This window comes from Oryctolagus cuniculus, chromosome 4, assembly GCF_964237555.1.
Source record: "Oryctolagus cuniculus chromosome 4, mOryCun1.1, whole genome shotgun sequence".
Taxonomy (NCBI): Eukaryota; Metazoa; Chordata; class Mammalia; order Lagomorpha; family Leporidae; genus Oryctolagus; species Oryctolagus cuniculus.
The window spans coordinates 15,879,790-15,906,214 of record NC_091435.1 but is presented as its reverse complement, the minus strand read 5'-3'; the positions used below and the strand labels follow the sequence as shown (position 1 = coordinate 15,906,214).

At 39.0% G+C, this 26,425-nt stretch overlaps 1 protein-coding gene across 12 annotated transcripts in view; it reads right to left on the bottom strand.

Moving 5' to 3' along the window:
* Positions 1-26,425, bottom strand: part of GRIK1 (glutamate ionotropic receptor kainate type subunit 1) — a 437,503-nt gene that overhangs the window by 80,409 nt on the left and 330,669 nt on the right. The window lies entirely within an intron of this gene.

Genomic DNA, 26,425 nt, shown 5'->3' with positions numbered 1-26,425 from the left:
TCATATGATTTGAGAATTTACTTGTCAATTAATTCAGTATGTATCGATCTGCATGTCTACTACCTTGGATGTTGGTGGGGCCCTGATGATAATAGTGGGCCAGCAGGTAGAAGCAAGTATGAGCTCTGAAGTCCTCAAATGTTGGATATTATCCGAGATACAGCAGGTATGTTCCCTTTGAGTGGACTTTTTCTTGCAACAAACTACTAGGTGATTTCATGCAGCAGTTTTAATGGGACCAGGGAGGACACATGTGAAAGTGTTACAGTATGGCAACAATAAAATCAGAATTGAAATCCAACCAGTTTGCTGAAAGAAATGTCTTGTTCCCACCATGGCCCTTCTTAAACTCCCTCGAAACAGAGGAATTGCTCTGTTTTGAGTTCAAGTACCGTGTTATAGCTGCTTCCAGAGAGATCGTTACATATTTGCATTCTCTTGAGGACAACCTGCCTTTTCTGAATGGAAATCTCCCTTGTACTTTATTCTGAGACTGGGATGCCAGCAGTTTGCTTTGGATGAGAAAGAACTGTGAAACAGGAACCTCACCGCATATTCCAGATGCAAGACTGGGGCCAGAATATGGCAGTGTTCTGGGTAAACACATTGAGGTTGAGGCTGAGACGGCAGTATGTGTGTTTTACCTCCTTCTTTACTCTCAGCCTAACTGACTTAAATGGTATGAAAGTGAAATATATATGCCCCCTCCAATTGTTACAGCAAATCATTTAAAATTCCAAGTTTCTTTCTTGGTACTATAAGACTAGAAGCATTAAGGTACATTGACTGAATGCAATCTAAAATAATTTACCCAACAATGTGCTAAGATTTTAAAATAAGCATATGAAATTATCTGTACCTTCATATTTATTGCAGCTCAGTTCACAATAGCTAAGATATGGAACCAATACAGATGTCCATCAACTAATGACTGGATAAAGAAAATGTGGTATATATACACTATGGAATACTATCCAGCTGTAAAAGTGAGTGAAATCCTGTCTTTCACAACAAAATGGATGCAACTGGAAACAATTATACCTAGTGATATAAGCCAGTCCCCAAAAGACAAATATCATATATTTTCCCTGATCTGTGGTAACTAATAGAATACAAAGAATGTAATGTGTATGAACAAAATTGATATTTTGAGATTTGATTATTGTTTACGGCTCTTGTCTCTACTGTTGAGGAACAGTGTCTTTATTTTTTTTTCTTCTTATTCTTCATTGAATTCTTAGTGAAAGATGAAGCTTATGATTATAAAATAAAGCACAAGTATGTCATTGTAAAATTAAAAGAAAGAATAAGAAAGGAAGGAGAAGGGAGGGTAAAGAGGGTATGGTGAGAGGTATCACTATGCTCCTAAATCTGTATATATGAAAAAGCCATAAATTCTATAGAAGGTGATCAATTAGTATTGATTTCCCCAGGACCATCTGAGTTTTAAAACAAACTAAACATCTCATGTCCCAGGCAAACAGGTAAAATTGGTCACACGAAATGCAGGATAATTCAAGTATAAAATCATCCTTTTTCTCTAGTAAATAGCCTCAAGGTATCAGTAAAGAGGTCCTAACTTCTGACTCAGTAAAACACAATGTCCTACAATATAGCTGCATCATTAACTCTGCTCCTGGGAGGCCCCCAGGATCCTGGTGCTGGAGAAGATCAAAGGGACTATTAATTCCTAAAATTTGTGGGCCAATTAAATACTGGTAAACTCAACATTCAGTTTTCTAAGAATACTTTCTATTCAAAGAACCCTATAGCAAACCTTTCTTAAAAGTAACTATTATTGGGGCTGGCATTGGGGCACAGCCAGTTAAGCTGAGATCTGTGATGCCAGCATCGCATATGAGTACCTGTTCCTGTCCTGGCTGCTGCATTTCCAATCCAGCTGCCTGCTAATGCACCTGGGAAAGCAGCAGAAGCTTCCCAGAGTCCTTAGCTTCTGCCATTCATGTGGGATGGAGTTCTAAGTTTCTGAATCCTGGCTTTGGTCTGGCCCAGGTCTGGCCATTGTAGCCATTTGGGGAGTGAACCATCAGATGGAAGATCTCTCTCTCTCTCTCACTCTGTGTGTGTGTGTGTGTGTGTGTGTATGTTTCTCTCTCTCTCTGTATCTCTCTCTGTCTCTCACTCTCTCTGTAACTCTGCCTGTCAAATCATTTTTCAAAAACATTCTTGCTTGTGGTTTTGAAACATTGAGTTGCTATGTTGGTGTTGTTTAAGTTGGGAGCACTCTATGTTGGAATGCATACTCTGGAGTTCAATCTAAGTGATTGGAATCAGCCTTTTACCCATACTGCCTGTGGCAGTTTCTGTTGGTGCCCACTGAGTCGCCTCCACCAGCCTGGTGCACTTGTGCCTGAACCACATGGAGTGTTGGCTGCCTTGGGCTTCCAAGAACCTGTTACCTCTGAGGTGTCTGAGAGATTGTGTCCCAAACTCCCAGGTAATGATGGCCTATAGAAAATGAATGGGCAGTATTGGGGGTATGTTAGTCTCTAAGAGGTATAAGGCCAAGGCTGAAGTTCTCCTAGTTTCTACTCTGTCCTATCCAAATTCTCTCACTCCATTACTGATTTCTGCGAGCACTCCCTCAAAAAAAAATCACTTGCACAAGATTCCGCATCTTTGGCAAACCTATCTCTATTACATATCATATAATATATGAATCCATAATTTACAAAGTATTTAAAATATGCAAGTTTGCTACCAGTTATTAAGCCACCCATGCTGATAATTGCAATGTCTTCAAGACAATATGAAAACTTTCCATAAGGTCATAGAGAGAGAGGGAGCCACAAACTAACTTATTGATTGTCTACTAGGTTATATGTCATCTTATTTAATCATGGCCAAGGTCCTGCAAATTAGGCAATCTTCCACCTCTTCTTTTAATTGGTAGGCCACTGACTCTTAGGTGGGTCAAGAGGGCACATTCATTAAGAGGGAACCCAGGCAGGTGGAACTTTCATTTCAAATACTGTGCTTATTTTTAAAAATTTAATTATTTTAAAGTTAATAATTAAAAAATACTTTTAGTGCTTATTTTTAAAAATTTTACTCTTTTATCTTCATGTCTCTCTTTCTAAAGACTTACTTATTTTTTTGAAAGTCAGAGTTATGGGGGGGGGGGGGGAGGGAGAGAAATCTTCCATACACTTGTTCACTCCTAGATGGTTGCGATGGCCAGTGCTGAGCCAAGCCAAAGCCTGGAGCCAGAAGCTTCTTCTGGGTCTCCCACGAGGGTAGCAGGAGCCCAAACACCTGAGCCATCGCCTAATGCTTTTCTCAGGCCATCAGCAGGGAGGTGGAATGGAAGTGAAGCAGCTAGGACATGAACTGGTGCTCAGATGGGATGCCGGTGGTGCAGGCAGTTTCCCAGCCATGACACCAGCCCCCACATCTCCCTCATTTTATCTTTAGCTTCGCAACGTATATAATCCCAGCCCAAAACTGATGAAATATTATTTCACTGATAACCAATAACATTAGAAATTGTCAAAATAAAAATGGTAGAACTTGAGTATTTATAAGTTATAATGTTTTAAAAATTCATATGTGAAACAATTAAAATAGCATGAACAATAAATCACTTATACAATTTAGTTGGTAAATTTAATCCCATGTAAGAATCAGCATATTATACACAAAGTCCAATGTGTGAGTTCTTTAAAGCTAAATGTATGCAGAATAATTGTTTAATACTGAAGTAAACTTTCATGGGGAAAATTTCATTTATTGTGGATTTTTTTAGTCTTGTTTGCACATCTTGTGGCTAAAAAGTGAAGATTCTATGGGTAACTGCAATCTTTTCTGTTTTGTTTTTTCAGAGTGTGTAATGATGCTCTGATTCCATTTCTAATAATAGCAAGATGAAATACAACTCTGTAAATCACTGAATAGAGAAAATTTAGTCAAGGTTCATAATCCGGCCAACAGTTTGTCACATTTTCCAATCTTCATTATTTCTATAAAACGAAAACCATACCAATTATTGGAGTTGTATTAAAATATTTAGAAGTGACTATAGTCATCACATATATTGATTCACAAAAAGATTTGTTTATCAGTTCCTCGCTCTGAAGAAATTTAAACACAAATACCGTCATTCCTTGATTAAATCCTTTTTGGATCATAAATCATGACTGCAGTACTTAAGTCTAGATTATTTTAATAATTAGATAATGTTATTAGCAGCCTGTTTGCCATTGGCCTAGAATATTCAATTTAAAATGGTGCAGTATATTTAAAAAGGAAGAAAAAGAGACTCCCTTAAAATGCATTACTTTTACTCTTTTACTCTTATTTACCGTGCCATACCAGCCTGAAAGATATATTTACCATGGGATCAATAAAAGGAAGGAATGAGTAGAAAATATCTAACATTTGTACCCAAAAGGTCAGCTCAAGTTATTTGTGTCAAGACCTGAATTTCTGAGGCCAAATTTAGGATCATCTATTTACATAAAAGCCCACAATGAAACTTTTTATCTCGGTTTCTCTTTATGTTGCACATAAAGGAAATCAGTATTCAAGTACTACTTTCAAGTTGTAATTAGTGTGAAGTTCAAATCACTGGTTTGTAGTTTCAGTAGGGTAGACAAGGAAAGCCCTGGCTGAGGGCTGAGCTTATCTGGCCCACATAGGACCATGAAGGAAAGGCAGTAGCGTGGCGATAAAGCTGGCTTTCCTCTTCCACAACACCCACTCCACTCATCTGCTCATAACCCTGACTTTCCTGCTGTTCTGAACATTGGGGAAGAAAAAAATCATTTAATCTAGGCCTTTCTTCTTCCCTTCCTACTACTTCCTGTTTCTCAGCGGGAATTCATAGCTTCTCTGTACTGTTGTTAGATCTTCATGGAGTGTGCCCGTTGGTGGGCCAGAGTCCATGCTTATTTTGCCTTAGGCGTATTGATGTCTCTTTGAGTATCTTCCATATTGTGGACACTTACGAAGCTTACGTTTGAATAATAATGCAATCTAAAGCATTATTATATCTTATTATAGGTTAGTGATGAATTATATAGGAAGTAGAAGATGGGCACCATAATTCAACTCCATCTTGATACCTAAGAGGCACTGTTTCCCAAACTGGCAAGAGACTATCTGTGAGAGGTAACTGATTTTTAGAGATTTTGTCAGGCTATTTAGTGCACTCTAAGTGGTGCGAATCTCTGGCCTGCAGTTTCTTTGAATCCTCAGCACTGCATAAAAGCTCCTTGGTAGTCTGTCTTGGCTATCATCTACTACTTTACCTCCTACATAATTTATGCAGTCACTATCCAGTACACATGCCCTTCCCCAAATTCCGTCTGCCATTGTAACTCTGAGAAGGTTTTGAAAGAAAGATAGAAGAAAACAATCCTCCTGGTGGCAGTTCCTACACCACCAAAACGTACAGGTACCCGGGCCGGCGCTGTGGCTCACTTGGTTAATCCTCCGCCTGCGGCGCCAGCATCCCGTATGGGCGACATGTTCCAGTCCCAGTTGCCCCTCTTCCAGCCCAGCTCTCTGCTGTGGCCCAGGAGGGCAGTGGAGGATGGCCCAAGTGCTTGGGTCCCTGCACCCACTTGGGAGACCAGGAAGAAGCACCTGGCTCCTGGCTTCAGATTGGTACAGTGCCAGCCATTGCGACCATTTTGGGAGTGAACCAATGGAAGGAAGACCTTTCTTTCTGTCTCTCTCTCTCTCACTGTCTATAACTCTACCTGTTAAATATATATATAATAAATATATATATTGTGTGTGTATATATATATATATATATATATAAACAAACCTTACAGGTACCTTTCACCAACAGTGCAGCCCAGAGTAAGATACGTGTTTGCTTTCATGCCTAAGTTCACCTTGGACTCTGATCTTGGAATCAGGGATCATGGCTGAGTTCCCTTAAAAATGTCGAGCACCTATACATCTTACACAGTATTGATTGTAGGATGAATATTGCAGAGTCACCTTGGCAAGTGGTGTGTGGGAAACTTTGTCCCTTTATTAAATGGTTCTGTTCTGGAACAGTTTTGAATATGAGTGATGTTACAGATTGAGTTGTGTCTCATCTCTCCAAATTCCTTTGTTGAAACTAATCCTACCATGAATGTAAGTGTATTTGGAGATAGGGCCTTTTAAGAGGTGAGGTCAGAAAAGGAGAATAGGACCCTGATATGACCAAGGTCTATAGGAAGAAGACATAGCAGGGATGCACTCACAAATACAAGGCCATGTGAGGGCACAGCAAGAAAGTGGTTCCTGAAGCAAAGGAAAGAGACCTTCAGAGAAATCAAACCTGCTGACACCTTAATATTGCGCTGCTGGCTTTAAAGACCTTGAGAAGCTATGTCTGTTGCTTAGGCCACCCAGTCTGTGGTAGTTGGTTATGGCTGCCTGAGCAAACTAATACAGGTGATGTGGTTGACACACACTTATCCATTTTTTCCCTGCTATTGAGCATTGTGACTGTCTTCATCCTAACTAATTATTTTGATTTCTATCCTACTGAGAAAGTAGAAGCAGCAAGTTTCCACCACCATATCCATTGACCCAATCGTCAGCACCCATGTTTTTATTTCCTGGCTTCTTGTCTGTTAGTAGGAATCAACTGTGGACACTCCTAATTATGTCAGCAGGCTCTTATTTTCCCGCCTACCAAAAGACATCGCTCCAGCAGCTTTTTTCTCTCTCTTTCATTATTGATTTGTCAATCAGCTTACAGATATGCTGTGATACATCTCATCTTTGGATTCCTGTGAACCACCAGAAGCAAGAGAAGAGGTGTCAACAGATTCTTCCTCACAGCCCTTGGAGAAACCAGTCTTGCTGACCTCTTGAGCTCCTATTTGTAGCTGCTAGAACTGTGAGACAAAAAAAATCTCTATTCCTTAAGCCACTTGGTGTGTGGTATTTTGTTTTTGTAGCCCCTAGGAAATAAACATACCACTTAAAGCATTGGTATGATCCTAATTTTTTCTTGTCCAATAGTTATTATTCTTATGCTAAGCTTCTTAATGCTCTCAAATACTTGATTTTGCAGTAACTGAAAAAAGTGTGCACCTTTACCCAACTTTGAGTTTTGCCATTTGTTTCCCTTTTCTAATCAGAACCTGAGCTATTTTAGAAAAGTGAGGGGTTGGGGCCTGAGTGTTAGCACAGAGATTTAAGCCAACACCTGCAATGCTGACATTCCATATTGAAGAGCCAGTTCAAGTCCTGACTGATCCATTTCTGATCCAGCTCCCTGCTAATGCACCTGGGAAAGCAGTGGATCACAGCGCAAATCCTTGGGTCCCTGCAATCATGTGGGATACCTGGATGGAATTCCTGACTCTTGGCTTCATCTTGGCCTAGTCCCAGCCATTGTAGATATTTGATTAGCAAATCAGCAGATGGAAGATGTTTTTCTTTCTCTGTCTCTCCCTCACACCCACCCCCCATCTTACTCTGTCTTTCGAACTAATAAAAATAAATCCTGAAAAGTAGGAGTCATGGGTTAACTCAACATTCCACCTGCATTTTAGTTAAGCAATTAAGTAAGAGTAGTTTTCCACCAGCAGGACCTCTGACTCATATAAGAACCCATCCACCAGCCATCCCTGACGCAAGGCAGGCTGGGAGAACTTTGATCCTGTCCTCCAGTCTCTTCATCCTCTGCACAATTTCCTTTCATTTGCATGTCTATGATTTTGTTGTTCTATTTATAATTTCAATTTAACGCACTCTGGGGTTGGACAAAGAGTTCACAATGTGACTGGCTTCGCATTCTCCAAGATGTCCTTGCCTCATTTCTGTCATAGTTCATTCATAGTGCAGAGAAACTTTACACTCTAGTGTTCCAAACTGTGAGCTGAGCAAATAGGGCACTGTTTGCAACCATGTGGGTTTTGAATATACCCAGATAAATTTGATCATCATGCTTTTATCAACTATGTCAGTGGACTGCACACCAGGATATGAATTTTTTTCTGAAGGTTTATATATTTATTTGAAAGGCAGAATTAGAGGCGAAGGAGAGAGAGAGAGAGAGAGAGAGAGATCTTCCATTCACTGGTTCTCTTCCCAGATGGACACAATAGCTAGGACTCAGCCAGGTTGAAAACAGGAGCCTCGAGCTCTACCAGGTCTCCCATGTGGGTGGCAGGGGACCAAGAACTTGGGTCATCTTCTGCTGCTTTTCCAGATGCATTTGATTCAAAGCAGAGGAATCAAGACTCAAATTAGCACTGTTATGAGATACCAGGGTCACAGGCAACAGCTAATCCACAGTACCACAACACCAACTCAGGCAGTGTGAACTTAACACTCTGTATACAAAGTTCCTGGGTTGTCTGATATGAGGCACAGGGGAAGCTACCCAGGAAACTGGTGAGATTATTAGGGTGGAAAACTAGCTGACTAGCCTCCCTTCAACTTTCTGGAACATTTGCTGTAAGAACAACTTCTGTAGAATTTTGAGATTACTCACATGCAGAATTGATGTGACTTGTCCAAAATCACAATAGGAACAAGATGAGACTGGATGATTTCTTGACTCCTAAGTCTTAAGTGGAGTATGATGTATGCAAATATGTGTGGGCACATGGATATGTATGAGAGGCACAGTGCCCTATCAAATGTTATGAGAAGTTGTGATAGAAATGTATATGTGAATGTACAAGATTAAATTTCCTTCTTTAAATGGGCCATGTGCCTCCAGAATATGAGCCAAACACTCAGATTTAACAAAATAAAAGAGTGTTCATGGATGTTCTTTATGTGATAAAAAAAATCTGGATTCAAATTTTGTTACAACCTTTGACCTTTTAAACCATGGCAATTTTAGACTGTTGAGTTGTGGATGCTAATACTCAGTGGCCGGAGTGTAAATGGAAAGTTTCAGCTTTCCTTTTGTGTATATTGCAAACAGAGGCTTTTTTTTTTTTTTTTTTTTTGACAGGCAGAGTGGACAGAGAGAGAGACAGAGAGAAAGGTCTTCCTTTGCCGTTGATTCACCCTCCAATGGCCGCCGCGGCCTGCGTGCTGAGGCCGGCGCACCGCGCTGATCCGATGGCAGGAGCCAGGAGCCAGGTGCTTTTCCTGGTCTCCCATGGGGTGCAGGGCCCAAGCACCCGGGCCATCCTCCACTGCACTCCCTGGCCACAGCAGAGAGCTGGCCTGGAAGAGGGGCAACCGGGACAGAATCCGGAGCCCCGACCGGGACTAGAACCCGGTGTGCCGGCGCCGCTAGGCGGAGGATTAGCCTAGTGAGCCGCGGTGCTGGCCCACAAACAGAGTTTTTATTACTAGAGCAGTTTTTGACAGCTTTCTAATTTTTGCTAATTGATTCATATACTCTGGTCTTCATCTTATTGATTGATATCATCTTTTTTTGCATGTGCATCAGTAAGCATATGGTGTCTAGCCTGAGAATTCTGAAGCAAAATCATTTATCATAAAAAAATCCGGTGTATATACTTGAATATGGATCTTTAACAGAGGGTCTCCCTTTCTGCCATGACAGCCTGAAGAATGCTTCCCATTAGCAATTTGCAGTGTTTGAAAAAAATGTTGCATATTGAAATGGCTATTGATACATATTCAGAAGTTTCGCAGCCATAAAATAGCTTATTCTAAAACTTATGGCTCAAATTCAAAGGAAAACATCAGAGTTATGTGTTGAAATATTTCAAGAGCAGAAAATATGGTTTAAATGAAACAGCTTTGATTGTGTACAAGGCTACTTGTTAATTCTCTAGCATGTTTTACCAAATCTAATGTTAACCATGTTACTTTCTATCTAAAGTTTTTGCATTATAGTTGCTTATATATTATGTGTCTTTGAACAATAACTATGTATCAAATTAGCTATTCATATTAGTAATCAAATACTTTATTCATTTTTAAATTTTATTGCATGCATTTAACAAACTTCCCAAATACTTGTGGAAGATAAAATTGAATAAATTAGCACTGCTCAAAGTTACCTACTTTCAAGTAGTTAGTAAATGGTTGGGAGAAGTTGTCAAGACCTAGGAAATTAGGCTCTACTTCCTACTGCCCGTTACACTAAGGAAAGGCCATGAGATTACAATGCTGAAGAAACAAATATCTCCACATTATTCCACATATAATTCCTCTCTCCTCTCTTCCTGGGAATATTTGGACAAACACACTCTACAATCTGCAAGTCAAAGAGAAGAAATCTTGATTTGCTTAAGGTCATGGGGCCTATGGTTGTGGTATCGAGGACAGTCAGACTTGTCATCCCCAAACCAGCTCTTATATAACCTTAATCTAATTCTAAGGAGATTTGTCTTGAAATTTTGAAGGCTTTCAAGTTTAGGAATTGCCTATTGGCCTTTGGATGTGTAAAAGAGTAGTAACACCTTTAATCACTTATTGACTCAGTTATTAACACAATCATTAACAAGCTTTCACTTTGTGAACACTTTAAAACAGAATTACTATGAGTAAGATCAGGAGGTCAAAGCACTATTAGGGAATTTGGTGTGAAGAAAAGAGAGAAAGCGTTTTATGTATTTCCAACATTTGTCTATACTTGGCCTTGACTCCTTGACTTAACAGGTGTGGTTCATTGTTCTGTTATTTCTTCTGCTTTTAATTAAAGGAGGCTCAGTCTATATCTATTGTATAAACACAGCCCTGATGGACTAACTGCACAATTACTGTCTTACTCAGGTCCCAAGAGTAAGATATAATGACAAATATCTGAAATTCACACTCTGTCTAAGCATGTAATTTATGTCCAGTCACCCTCAATTTTAAGCCAATTCTCAGAAAAGCTATTTAAAAACAAATCTGAAATATACATAATAATGGTGATGAAAATAAACATTAAGCAAAGGAAGAAATGATAAACATAACCTTTATACCACATAACTTCCTAGTATGTCAGCTATTTCAGGAACTGAAATGATGCATTTATCATATTCTCATCTGTTCAATATATAATTATTTTAACTATTATGTGTGTTGTTTATAACCCATTATCTTGCAATAACAGCTTACATGGATCACTGCATAATTTTAAAATATAATGGCTTTTCTTGCCAATATTTGATTTCCAAAACTAAAGCTGCTGACTTTAACCATATCTATGCCACACACTCTGGGTAAATTAATTTTTATTTCCTAAGGATTTATCATAGAATATGCACCTGGATTTTCTTTTACATAAGCTAGTTTCCTTTGCTTTGGTTCATATGATAATTTGTTTTCCAAAATGGAATAAATTGGCTCCTTTAATGCAAATCAACTAAATGGCAGGATCACAAATCTGACATTCACACAGGTGAAGTGGGTGGGAATAAGGTACTTGTCCAATTATCTAAATGATGAGACTGATAAACCCAGAAGTTAGATCATTTGATCTTGAATTACTCAAATTGCTTTGATCATATTAATGAGATGATTTCCCTTGCTTTGTGGGTGTTTATATTTATTGCTAATCCATATGTCATTTATGTATGAAGATAAAAATGGATACCACATGGATTGAGTGCATATCTTGCTCTATGTTTATAAACTATGTGTGTGTATATATATGTGTGTGTGTGTATATATATATAAATCCTAACTGCTGATGTGATGGCATGAAGAGTCAAGGTCTCCTAACTAAATTAAGATAGGGTCATGAAGGTGGATTCTCCCTGATGGAATTAATGTTCTTAAGTGACATTATAGGAAAAGAAAGAGAAAGCAGAAGTCCTTGCAAAGTGGGAAGAAGGCCCTCACCAAAACTCAACTATTATGGCAACTGGATTCCAACTTGTCAGTCTCTGGAACTTTGAGACGTATGTATTTGTCATTTAGGCCAATCAGCCTGATGGAGTTAGATATCGTATTTAAGGAAACATTTACAGTCACCCCTTGCTATCCATGGTTTGATTTCAGGACCTGTGCAGGTATTCAAATCTGCAGATACTCAAATCCGTTGTATAAAATGCCGTTGTATTTGCATATAACCAATGCAACCCCCCCATATACTTTAAATAATGTCTGCATTACTCTAATACCTAGTACAATGTAAGTAAGTTCTATATGAATAGTTATTATACTGAATTGTTTAAGGAATAATGCCAAGGGAAAATGTCTGTACACTTTCAGTGCAGAGCAATTTTTTCAAACCTTTTCAGTATCATGGTTTGCTGAGTCCACAGGTGCAGAACCCATGGATATGGAGAGCTGACTACATTTAGTCACAAAGATTTATTGAGTAGTTACTGCATGCAGGAAGTGAATGAGGCACAGGGTTAATTAAGTGCATATGATAGTGCTTGTTTCCAAGAAATGTAGAGTATACTGGGGAGATAGACACATAGCATATAAACAGTACAATGATATAAGTACAATGGTAAAATTATGCACAGCATATTTTTGGAACATTAAGGAAAGGATAAGTGTGTGTGTGTGTGTGTGTGTGTGTGTTGTTTGGAAAAGTCCTTCTGGAAAAATGTGATGACTGAGCTGAGCTGTTTTGTCTGAGGCTGTCAGAAGAAGCAGTGACAGAAATAGGCAGTTCCAGCAGTGGGGAAATGATGGACAGCAGCCAAGGGAAACGGTAAGGAAAAGGCAGAAGACCTCAGCCCAGGATTTTGGAGTAAGAGTGAATGTAAAAAGACTTTCTAAATGAGCTGTTGGACATGCAGGATGCTCACACCTGCCAGATTCAATTTTCTCCAATAAGTGGGAAGTAAGCTTAGAATAAGGGTACTTGATGTTGAATTGTTGGTTGGTGAAAGTGATAATGATGTAGCATAATTGCCTGGAAAAATGGAAAAGATAAGCAGACAAGGGTCCTGAGGTGACTTTGAGAGCCTCACTACTTTTGGATACCATGGATTTGAAATTGGTCAAACTGCAAGGTTATGTGATTTATTTAGCTCCATCCTTGCCTCCTGCATAAAAGGGAAGAGGAAGGATATTGTAATTATGTTCTAGCAGTAGGATTTTCTTAGGTGGATGTGTCATGGAAAGGAGGTAGGAGGGAATTAAAAGTACTAGGGTAAGAGTAAATACGTGACCAACAAGGTGTCCAGATAATTTTTTAAAAATTTGTTTATTTGAAAGACAGTTTTAGAGAGAGAGATAAGCAGAGAGAGAGAGAGAGAGAGAGAGAGAGAGAGATCTTCCATGTGCTGGTTTGTTCCCCAATTGGCTGCAATGACTGAACGGGGCTAGGCCAAAGCCAGGAGCCAGGAGCTTCATCTGGGTCTCTCAAGTGGGTGCAGGGACCCAAGAACCTTCACTATCCTCTGCTGCTTTCCCAGGTGCATTAGCAGGGAGCTGGCTTGGAAGTGGAGCAGCTGGGACTCCAACCAGCACCCATATGGGATGTCGTTGCTGCAGGCCGTGGTTTTAACCCACTGTGCCACAGTGCTGGCCCCAAGTCTAGATAATTTTGGGAAGAGGGAGAAGCCAAGCAGATGTAGATAAAATGGGGTACAAATAGAAGGTTTCCATGAGCAACAGAAAAAGTAGAGCATGGATAAGGAAGTGAACAAGCTGGAAGTGTTGCAAAACTGTAGAAATACCTTGTGAATCAATTGGACAATAGATAAATGTGGTAGGTGGAATTCTATGATGAGCCCTAGGGACCCATTTTCCTCCCTTGAGTATGAGTGGATGAGTATGATGGGCATCTTTCTATTTTTTAAATTTTTATTTATTTTTATTTCATGTGAAATGTTGGGAGACAGAGACAGACAGATTTTCAATCTGCTGATTCATTCCCCAAATGCCCACAACTTCCAAGAGCCCAGCCAAAGTCAAGAGCCTGGTACTCTATCTGGTTCTTCCATGTAGGTGATGGGGACACAAACACTTCAACTATCATGTGCTGCCTCCCAGGTCATGCATTAACAGGCAAGCACCTGGAATCAGAAGTGGAGCTAGGACTCATACCCAGGTTCGCCATGATGTAGGTGTCAACAGGCATCATAAACGCTGCACCAAATCCCCACTCATCATTCCATTGATTAGTCTGTTAAATAGCAAAGGTGAAAGAGTTTTTGCATATGCAGCTAGGGGTCTTTAATCAGTTGACTTTGAGTGGGTTGACAATCTGGATAAACTTTTAAAAGGGGCTTGGAAGACAGTGACTTGATTTCTTCTGGTCTTTTAGAAGCAGCTATGAGATGTGCTGCAAGAAATGAATTCTTCCAATAACCATGTGGACTTAGATGAGACTGCAGTAACCCCCACCAGCAAATGCTTTCCCAGATTCCAATTTACAGAAACTATGAGAAGGTAAATGTGTGCTGTTTTAAGATTCATAGTTTTTTGTTATTTTATACAGAAAGGGGACACTATCATACTAAGCAAACCTGAAAATGTACATGAACCATCAGTTCTACTTCTAGGTGCATGGTCTAGAACTTGTTGTCCTTATGGACAGGATGTTTGTGTACCCTCAATCCATGTATATACATTAAAACCTTAACTCCTGATGTGATGGCATGAGTCTGGGACTACTAATTCGATTAAGATAAGGTCACGCTGGTGGATTTCCCATGAAGGAATTAGCGTCCTTATAGGAAAAGGAAGAGAATGTAGAATTCCTTGCAAAGCAGGAAGAAGGCCCTCACCAAAACTCAACCATGATGGCACGCTGGTTTCAACTTGTCAGTCTTTGGAACTTTAAGTAGTATATATTTGCCATTTAAGCCATCCAGTTCGATAGTATTCTGTTATATTCTGTTAATGTTATTTATTACTGAACAGCATGAAAGTGATGCTCTAGAGCAAGTCTCAGATTTATGCATAATAGGCTACTACATAGATCTTAGACAAGCTATCAATTCATAGGCAATGGATATGTACACTGATTTATATTCAATGTACAGGTAGCTCCCTCTACTTGGATCCTTTATTCCCTTGATATTTGTATGTCGTGCTCCTGTTTACTTTCAGAGATTTATTTACTAAGTTTTCACATTTTCAGGGGACAGGTGTTTGGTGCAGTAGTGAAAATACTACTTAGGGTGTCAGTATTCCATATCAGAGTGCATGGGTGTGAGCAGCACCTCCACTTCCAACTCCAACTTCCTGTGAATGAAACTCTTGGAGGCAGCATGTGATGGCTTCAGTATTTGGGTCCTTGCCACCCACATGAGAAACCTGGATTGTGTTATGGTTCCTAACTGAAATGGGCCAGTCCTGACTTTAGCAGGGTTTGGGGAACAAACCAGCTTGGACTCTCTCTCTGTCTTTAAAATTAAATTAAATTAAAATTTAGCGTTACCTTAAAGACATATTTTAAGTACCCTGTATAATAAAGCAATGCTCATTTCGTCTTCCAGGACTGCTGCCTTTTCTGAGCTTTGTTTTATTAATGATTCTTGTCATCTGAAATATTATATTTCCTTTAATATATGTCTGATTATCCTGAGAGTGTAAGTTCCCTAGAAGTAAGGACTCTGGCACACTATTGATTTTTTTTTTTTGTCTAACTAGTATCAACAACTCTGCATGCTCAGTAAATATTTGTTTAATGGATGGATTATAGAATACGATATTCCAATTAAAATGAATAAGCTAGATAAATAATAAATATGAATCAAATTAGATATATTTAAACATTTAGAATTATGTGGAAAAGTAAATTATGAAATATATACACACACATGCACACACACAACAATTTGGATATATTAATCAGTTTTTAATTGCTTTAACAAAAATACCTTAGAGAAGCTACTTAGGAAAGAAGTTTTATTTCAGTTTACAGTTTTAGAGGTTTACAGTCCAAATTGGCAGACACATTAGTTTGGGTGTCTAGTGAGTCTGGAAGGTGGCAGAAGGCCATTCACATGGCAATCCAGAAACAGAGACTTGGAGTGCTCTTGGGTGATATAACCAACAGTCTCTGTAGAATTATTTTCTGAGGGAAAACTCTTAGTGACATTAAAACCTCTCAGATACCATAATCAGGTCAAGTCTTTATCTTTAATCCATCTACCATTAACATTAATACATTAACAGTTAATGTAAGACTTTGGGGCTTAAAAATTTGCATGAATTAGGGACCCAAATCCTATTCAAAACACAATATGTGCACACACACATTAAGAAAAAAAGAAAGATAGATATAAATATATACTCACATATACATATTCTCACATAAAACATACATACCCACATTTTCCTCCAGGTATGTGTGTATCTATATCTATAGATATATAAATATTCACTTAGCCAAATTAAACACACATGTGCATGAGAACAGACTCACACATGAAAGACTATTACAGAGACTAAATCCTTTAATCAATATGGAGTTTAGAACCACGACATTAGCAGTGGAATGGGAGGCTGAGAACGGACATGTGTCCTTGATGTGATATTATAAATACAAATGTTAATTTATATCATATAAACCAAGGAGAGCTTGGCAGAACCTCCACTCTATGCCACCATCCCCCTTCTACCTTTCTATTGTTCACCTAGCCACTGACTGAACATTTCAGGAACAGGTAACATAATCCCTTAGTTATTGCTATGAATTGAATTGATAGTGCTTCCTCAAAAATTCATATTGCAACTAAATTTATAATGCAAGAGTAGTTTCAGGTACATGCACTGGAAAATAATTATTGTTCTTGTAAAAGGGCTGAGGGCTGGTGGCTGGCATTGTTGTGTAGCAGGTTAAGCCACCGCCTGTAATGCTGGCATTCGATATGGGTGCTGATTCATGTCTTGGCTGCTCTACTTCCAATCCAGCTCCCTGCTAATATGCCTGGGAAAGGCAGAAGATGGCCCAAGCACTTGGGCACCTGCACCCACATGGGGAATCCAGATGAAGCTACTGACCCCTGGCTTCAGCCTGGCCCAGCCATGGCTGTTTTAGCCAGCTGGGGAGTGGGCCAGTGATGGAAGACCCCTTTCTCCAACTCTGACATTCAAATAAATACAAATAAAATATTTTTAAAAATCTTAAAAAAAAAGGGTTGAGAGAACTTCAACCTTCAAGGTGCTTTTTCCTTCCACTCTTCTACCGTGTGTGAATGCCAGAGCCTTGACCCTGGATTTCCCAGGCTCTAGGACTGTAAGAAATAAATGTCTGTTCCTTATAAATTATTTCATCTCAAGCATTTTGTGATAGTGTAGCACAAATGAGCTAAGACAATATGATTTATTAAAAAGTATAATCCATGAAAGTTGAGGTACAGATCTCTTTTCTCTGTCTGCAGTTGCATAGAAAATTGAGAAAAGGGCTGGAAAAACTCAGCTTTCTAAGAGGGCACTGGGATAAGTGGTGTTCTTTTACCTGGTATACAAGCCGTCAAGCTGAAGAATGAGGCATCAGAATGCAGTTACTTTTCAATAGGTGTGGAATCAGAAATATAAATGGGAGCTTTTTAAAAGAGTAGCAATTTAACTTGAGTTTCTTGCCAGATTCACTGTCATCTAATTAATCCAAGGGACAGCTTGTCCTGGCAATCAAAATCAAATGGCATGCAATAATACTTGGTAGAATCACAGTGGGATAAAAATATGTCAGGGATTATGTTTCTCTGAGGGCTTCAATTTTTTTTTCAATAATGTAATTTTTCACCCATATTCCATACAAAACAAGCCAATCAACAAAAATACTTCCTACTGACCTACTAAGTAAAATTCTAATAAATACAAGACATGTATAGGTACTTCAGTGAAGAATTTTCTCTTTTACTGTTTAGTTGTTTTAAAGCTTGAATTTAAATATTAGGCTCTCATAGCCAAATTTATAATCTTCATTCCATCAAAATAGAACCAATCATTTGTAATTGTGCAAGCAAAATAGTGGCAAAAAGATATGCATGTTTTATATAGCTCTCAGTGACATTTCATATACATTGACTTTGGAAATAATTTTTCATTCCTAGGCAGTGAATTTATTTTCGAGCAGATAAATTCAGAACTCTTTATATAGTTTGAAATTAAGTATTAGTTCGGAAAAAAATTTATTCAGCATTTGCTGGATTTTAACTTCCTGGGTTCTACTCCATAAGCATCTTTTGAAAGACTACCATGTATAGGCATAGAACTCTGAGGACAGCAGGATAAATTGACTTTATCCTTTCCCCAGGAAAGATCCTACAGGATGAGAATGAAGCATGCTAAGTGCTAATATAGTAATACACTCGAGCTATGGGGTCTAACGGAGGACCCACCCCACCCCCAAGTGGAGGTTTGGAAGAGGTTTGCCAGAGAAAATGAGTTCTGAATGAGGTAGCACAAGAGAAAAATGGGAGGCAGGGTTTTCTAGGCTGAAATCAATATGACAAAAAGGGTATTGTTTGTTAGATCTTGTTCAGAAAAAGAGAAATCCACCTGTCTCCCCAGGAAACTGCAAACAGGTTTGCATTTCTAGATTTTAGAATTTCTACTGTGCCTTTTTGTATATCATTTTGACTATATGTGGACAATGGTTATTAAATGGTTGAGACTTGGGACATGGATCCTGTAAGAGGCTGTAATAGCAATCCAGGTGAGAAATGATGGGGGCAGTAGGCAAGGTAGGATGCTAAAGAATATCCAGGACACACGGTGTACCAGACAACTAATCCAGTGAGTGTGCTGATCAGATCGGGAAGTCTTACATAACACACAGAGGTTTGGTATGAGTGGCTTGCTCTATTTTACCGTAATGTTTTGACCCAGGAATCAATACAGTGGATATCAGTATTGAAGAGTGTGTAGAGAGACATTCCCAAGCTCCCAATACAGGGATACAAAGGAAATGTTTCCCAGAAATTGTTCTAGACAAAACCATGAGATCAAACATATATTAATTGCTTGCCTGAGTGGTAGACTGTCTCTGTGAGCCTGCAATCTCTGGAGTGCCACTTTCTAACCCTATTTCTGGTGAGTGGGACTTTCATGGGGCCCTTCAAAGAAATTTGCAACAGTTCATTGTACCTGGTACATCCGAGACCAGTTGCTGTTTGAAATGTGAGAAAGCCAAGGTGAGTCACAAACTGATTAGCTTAAGTCAATGGTTCTTAATTATTCTTTTCTGTTCTCAGACCTATTAAAACTAAACTAACTCATAGATCCATCATCCCCATAAAATACAGACAAATTTGTAAGCAGCCTCAGAGGCCTGAAAAACATCCTGGGCTCCTTTAAATCCATATCAAGACTGCCTGAATTGAGTTTTAATATAGAAAACTGCATTAAAATGAAAAGGAATTCCAGTACAGTGAACAACAGAGTATAAGGGAAGCAGAGTGATTCTCAAGTGATACAAAAGGGTTGATACAAAAGGATTGGGCAAGAAATTTCTGGTTGACTAGACATTTGCTGCATCATGATTCAAGGCTCTGCCAGAATTTTTGTGGGAATATTCTGAATTAAAGTCAACAGGATTGTTTGGAGGGGTCAGGAAGCCATCAACAAAAAAAGGTGAGATGTACTGCTGGGTGGCAAGAGGCTGAGGAAGCTCTCATTGAAGTAGGAATCCATTCATCTGAGTCAGAAATGTCCACTGAGATGCTCCAACAGGAACACAGAGTTGGAGAAGGGTTTCAAGAAAAAGGGGATTGCTTCCCAAACTTCTCCAAGGCCATCAAGGACATCAGATAGCACAGAGCAGCCCAGGCAAGTAAGGCTGGTCTTCTTTGTTTCGTTATGCTTTGTTTTTAGCCTGGTAGAAGGTACAGTAGCCAAGAAGATTAGAGTAGAAATGGATAAGGAAAGAAAAAAGAGGGAAAGCCACAATGGCTCCTCATTTTACTAGGGTCTTCCTGCAGCCTATGCTCACAAAGGGAGAAATTTGATGTTAAATCAAGTGGGACTTCTGATTAATAACTTAGACAAGATATTTGAATCACTAAATTGAGGTCATGCTTCAACATAAAAGGACTCTAGAACTGTCATTACCTTAAGTAAACATAAAAGTCATGGAATCTGCCCAAATTTTTACTGAATAATTTTAAAGGGGAAGTGGAAAAAAATAAAGTTGGCTCTGTTGTCTGCATAACTGTGCTTGTTTGGTATATCAATTGCATTGTTATTCATTGATGGAGCCTATTTTACCAATAATAGATTTAACAGATAAAATAACAAATTCTATTAGGCAACCTTTTATATGGGGGTGGGAGCAGGACATCTAAGTGGATATTTTCAGCAGGAAGGTGACCAGAGGTATTTAAACTGAGGGGAAAGTTAGGATTGTGCTCAAAGAAAGATGTGTATCCTCTTGAAAATTTCCCTTTCCCTTCTAGCTCTTTATGAGTAATGATGACTTCTAAATAAATTTATGTCCAATTCCTTCCTCAGTAATCCTTTTGGAGTTAGCTGTTTCAATCAAACAACATAGAGTTACCAAGATAAACTGTCTGAAGCATCATTGTGTCTCTGCTTCAAGAACAGTGACTCCCCATCCAGTAACACTTAAATTTGAATTTCTCAATTCAGCAGGTTGTTTTCAATGATTTTCCCATATCTAATTGTCTTTCTGACCATTTCTACATGGAGCCTCTTGATTGTGGTCCAACAGTATTGCCTATGCTTGGATTATACTCTGTGGTTCACTGTACTGGAATTCCTTTTCATTTTAATGCAGTTTTCTACATTAAAACTCAATTCAGGCAGTCTTGATATGGGATTAAAAGAGCCCAGGATGTTTTTCAGGCCTCTGAAGCTGCTTACAAATTTGTCTGTATTTTATGGGGATGATGGATCTATGGGTTAGTTTAGTTTTTTTTTTTTGTTTGTTTTTTTTAAACTTTTATTTAATGCATATAATTTTCCAAAGTACGACTTATGGATTACAATGGCTTCCCCCCCATACCGTCCCTCCCACCCACAACCCTCCCCTTTCCCACTCCCTCTCCCATTCCATTCACATCAAGATTCATTTTCGACTATCTTAATATACAGAAGATCAGCCCAGTATACATCAAGTATGGATTTCAACAGTTTGCTCCCACACAGAAACACAAAGTGAAAAATAATAGATGATTTCTTTTAAATGATGATGAAATCAGAGCAGACCTATTGTCATGTTCAATCCCAGTGAGAGTCAAGTTGGGAATTGATAATTTCTTTTTTTTTTTTTTTTTACAGAGGATCAGTTTAGTATGCATTAAGTAAGGATTTCAACAGTTTGCACCCCCATAGAAACACAAAGTGAAATATATTGTTTGAGTACTCGTTATAGCATCAAATCTCAATGTACAGCACATTAAGGATAGAGATCCTACATGAGGAGTAAGTGCACAGTGACTCCTGTTGTTGACTTTACCAATTGACACTCCTGTCTATGGCATCAGTAATCTCCCTATGCTCCAGTCATGAGTTTCCAAGGCTATGGAAGCCCCTTGAGTTCTCCAACTTATAGGTCTGAGAACAGAAAAGAGTAATTAAGAACCACTGACTTAAGCTCAAATCTCTAATTCCCTGTTCTGCACCCAGTTTCCTGCTCTTCCCAGCATCTGTAATTAAGGACCCTCTTTCTCTAAGATATCTTTGCCCCCAGCACTGCTGCTCCCCCTCATTGTCCAGTAGCCTATTGGAACTTAGTGAGGATTCATAGTATCTCTGACCACAGACAGGAAAAACTTCTGTTTCCTGAGCTTCCATATTCAGATACCATCTCCCTGTGTGACCTGAGACACTGTTTGCCACTACATTTTTTGTTTGCTCACCCTGTGGTCTGAATATTTGCTTACCCTCAAATTTTACATGTTTAAATCATAACCTCCAAGGTGATGTTTTTAAGAGGTGGGAGCTTTGATAGTGATTGGCCCTTATAAATTGGGTCCCTCACCCTAGCCACCATATGAGATTAGACACGATATATAAACAAGGACATACATCCCTTCCAGACACTGAATATACTGGCACTAAGTCCCAGAACTATGAGCAATGCATTCCTGTAGTTTGTAAACCACTCAATAGATGGTATTTTGTTATGGCAGTCTGAAAGGACTAAGACATTCGGCCTGGTTGATTCTCATCCTTCCTAAACAGTTAGGTGTGTGGTCTGACAGGAAGTGCCTCACTCCCTGCCATCACTGCAGTTGTCATCCTAAGGGCTCTGTGCCTCTCTCCACAGAATTCCTGATTTCCCACTGCTAGGTCCTGCCTTCCTTTTTGCAAACAACTACACTTCATCCTAGACTTTGTTAATAATGACAGTGACACCTGTAACAGTAACAGCATATATGCTTGGCAATATATTCAATATTTTCTATGTGTTCCTTCCTTTTTCTTGATGGCCACCTAACATGGTGTGCATTTTTAACAGAACCTTCCATTTGATGTTAACAGCCCTTTCTGAACAACCCCCACATGAAAAATACTTTTAAAGACTATCTATGTCTGTAATCCTACAAACACTAGAAGTGGGCATTTTAATCTCCATGTTATAGAATACAGTACTGAAAAAAAAGAGACTATATGATGAAACTGCTTTCATAGATAGTAAACTATGATTAAGCCACAAGACTTGGCTTCTAGCACTGGAGCTAAATAGTTAGGTCTATTCCTATGACCCTGACTCTTTTACCTAACGGATCCTCTGGCCTTGGTGTTCAGGCCTAGTTCCAGCTCTGAATCTACCTTATTGAATTGTTTCTGGATGCAATATTTGTGTACTGAGGCTGGCATTGCGGCAGTGACACCAGCATCCCATTGCATGTAACACCAGCATCCCATATGAGCACCAGTACAAGTCCCAGTGTCTCCACTTCTAATCCAGCTCCCTGCTAATGCACTTGGGAAAACAGAAGGGGATGGCACTAATCCTTTGGCCCCTGCATCCCAATGCTGAGATGGGAGACTCAGATGAAGCTCCTGGCTCCTGGCTTCAGCCTGGCTCAGCCCCAGCTGTTGTGGCTATTTAGGGAGCGAACCAACAAATGGAAGATCTCTCTCTGTCTCTCCTTCTCTTTTGCTGTAACTATGCCTTTCAAGTAAATAAATAAAATATTTAAACAAATAGATAAACAACCTTTACAAAATTTGTGTACTGTGTCCCATAGGTATTTACATTTGCTTATAGGTTGAAGGCTGTGTGTGTTCTTCAGTTACATTGCTCACTTATTTATTTATTTATTTATTAATTTATTCACTTGTTTGGCATCTATTTTTGGGTTGATATTTTGCACTGAGCATTGTCTAAGAATGAAAATACCAAGACTGAAAAAGCACAGCTTGGAATATGATATCACAAAAATGACTGCAATGGAGAGAATAAGCCTGCATTTGTGAGTCAGGACCAGCTGCTAGTGTCTAGTGCTTGTGTTAGACATAAAGGATAACCCCGAGGAGGACAGTATTTCAACCAGAGGTGAGATAATATGATAGAAACCTATGGCACATTCAGGAAGCCACAGAGGGTTTATTAAGAGCTGGGGACAGGGCAGGAGATGAGAGAGATAGCACAGAAGACAAGATCGCTAAAGATTGTATAGTGTAGGTTTTATCCTGTGACAAAAGAAAGGTTCAAATGAAGTCTGATATTCTTCGAAAATGTGGAATTTATACTAGTTGAAGATAGAAAATAAATCTTCTATATTTTAGGGGGTATCCATCACATAAACCATATCTTCTACTTTTGGGAGGAAATATTCCTTATGAGACATGTTAATATTATCTAAAAGGTATGGTCCCAGTAATATATTTTGAATGGAAATTCATAAGTCCTAATATGAATTTGTTTAGTAAATGTTCTGAAGAACTGACACCACAATGTGCTCCATGAAGTTTAAAGGTTTTTTAAAAAATTCTTCTCTTCTTTCTAGACAGCTCTAAAAGTTGAAAGATGATCAGCTTGCGAGACAGTTCTGAAAGTCTTACTGTTTCTGAATAACATGTGGAGTTAACAAGGATTAGAGCACATACAGCCACCTCTGCTCAGGAAGTTCACCTCCTGTAATGAATTTGATCTTCATCCCATAAATTCCATCTGCTGACTTGCTCCTTTATATTATTTCTGATTCTGGTTTTGGAACTCCTTCAGAAAGTCAGAATTACTAAAAGAAAGGGTCAGGGGAAATTTTAAGACCAAATGTCTTGTTTCATGTTTACTAATAAAACCAGAAACCTGCAAAGTATTTTAAGTTATGTGCTCTTATAAATAAACATCTGTGTTTTATCTTTTGCATGTCTTACTTTGTCTCAGAATTCCCTCCGTGCCAGCTGGGGCATTGCTCTTGTTTACACTGTCCCCCATATCATCTTCTCTGTGGGTAGCCACATCCTGCCAGAGGTAACATATGGCATGGTGACTCAGGGGACAAAAGAGAAGGTGAGTGCAATGGTGATAAAGGATTCTGCTGTATCCCCTCAAACCCTTCCCTTCGGTCACAACCATGGAGCTTGAGAATGGGAGATTTGCTTTCGGGGTGAACGGATACAAAATACTTTCTTGCTTGCAATGTGATCCCTCACCTTGGAGCTCATTACTTCTTTAAACATGCCTAAGAGTGGCTCGGTAATTCCACCTTCTCATGCAACTTAAGTACAAGCAAAAATGTGCTTGGGGTGCTCCCAGTGTTTGATCTCAAGCTTTCATGTGGCTTTTGCTTCTCCTTGCACTGGTAGGAGATAAAAGGAAACCAGCTGTTTTCTTGTTAAAGATCAAGGTAATCAGGATGGTGATTCAGGACATAACCATCATAACTGTGGGAAGAGGAGGAGACCGTATGCTGGCTTGCTATTAGGCACAGTATGTGAGATTCCTGGAGCCGTCAGAAAGGGCATTTCATTTCATGCCTATTTGTGATTTCTTTGTTGTTTTTGTTGTTGCAATTTTAAATTCCAGTACCATCTTCAGTGAATTGAATAAGGCTGTCAATAGTGATATAGTTCAATGGTGAGATAATATTAGTATTTCAGATTCTGACTACATTCCTGCACTATTCTTCAAGTATAATAGCTTTCCTCTTTATATACACAACAATGCAGTGATGTGGTTGGTGTTATTCCTATTTTGCAGATGAAAAAACTGAGATCCATGAAGTTTAAGCAACTTGTCCAAGTTATATTTCTTATAAATTTTGGTGAGACTGAGCTTTAAACTCAAACACCCACTATCAAAACTAGGATGAGATTAAGAGTGGTGCCCATGCCACAGAATTTAAGGAAGAACTCTTTCTAGGTCTTGTGTATATGCAGGGTTTGTACCTGTGAATGAGTGCATTCTTAAATCACATTCTACCAAAAGGCTTCCATAACCTAGGTAGCTCCTATCAAGAGCCTTGGGTGATCATTGATGTCATATATAAGAGTGTTATTTGTTAAATAAACAAAAAGAGTCACTGTGCCCTAACCATGCAGGACCTCTGTCCACAGAGTTGTATCATGAGACTTAATAGTAAACCTTGTTCTCAAGAATCACTTCCTCTTAGTGTATTAAATGGAGGACATTATTATGTCTCATAAGTTATAGTTATATCTAAGAGCTCACAAAAGGGGCAGTATTCTTGGGTTCTTCTTTAAAGAAAATTTCAAAAAGAAACGAAGGGGGAGGAAGGAAGGGAAAGAGGAAGGGGAAAAGCAGCCCTTGTCTAGACTGTTGAGGAAGAGTTCTCTCAGTTTTTTAATTCCATTCTTTCTTTTTTTATTTCTTTATGTTTCTTTTTTTTTCTTGGACCAAACAGGAGAAGGAGGAGGAAGAGTGGGGGGAGTAGGTGGAAGGGTGTATGTGGTGGAGAGAATTACTATATTCCTAATGTTATATTTATGAGATACATAAAAATGAAGAAAGTAAATCACATCCTATTTCCAGTCTTTGGAGTCCAGGTTAATCTGGACATGGATCAGAGGAAGCATTCACTGAAGAAGTAGAGTGCACAGCCCTTGAGAACATCTCTAGTTGCCAAACAGACCAGCAGAGATAGAGGTTAATACCGGTATGTTTCCTTAGGATGTCTCCTTTGACCTTGGTTTTGTGTTCTTCTTTTGTAATATGCTTCCAGGCATTGTTCTCTGTTATAGCTTTGTCTTACTCCATCCTTCTCCATTACAAGGAGGGAAGAATGCATTCCTCATTTGAAAGATAGATCTCTGCATCTCATACAGAAAATACTAGAAGCTGCGTCACAGAACTTGATGAGCAGTCAATCAGACCTGGGCACTCCTAAGAACCCAATTCCATATTGTCAAGTCCAGACACATCCTGAGGTGAAAATTGAAGTCAAAGATAATCTAAGAGAACATATCTATAAGGAATCTCAGGATCTCAGAATAGAATCTTATGAAGGGATGTCAAACTGTTTCAGAGAATAGGACAAGGTGGGCATAGCCAAGGATCCAAGGGCATTAGTGAACTCCCCTCTCCCAAACACTCTGTCCTCTTAAAAATATTTTAGTGCATTGAGTAGGTTTTGAATAGGTCTAGACTTTTCTGGTTAGCTGAAAGAAAACAATCTAGGCATTCTAAAAAGAAAAAGAGGTTGTTTTGTTCAGTCTTATCCACCCAGAG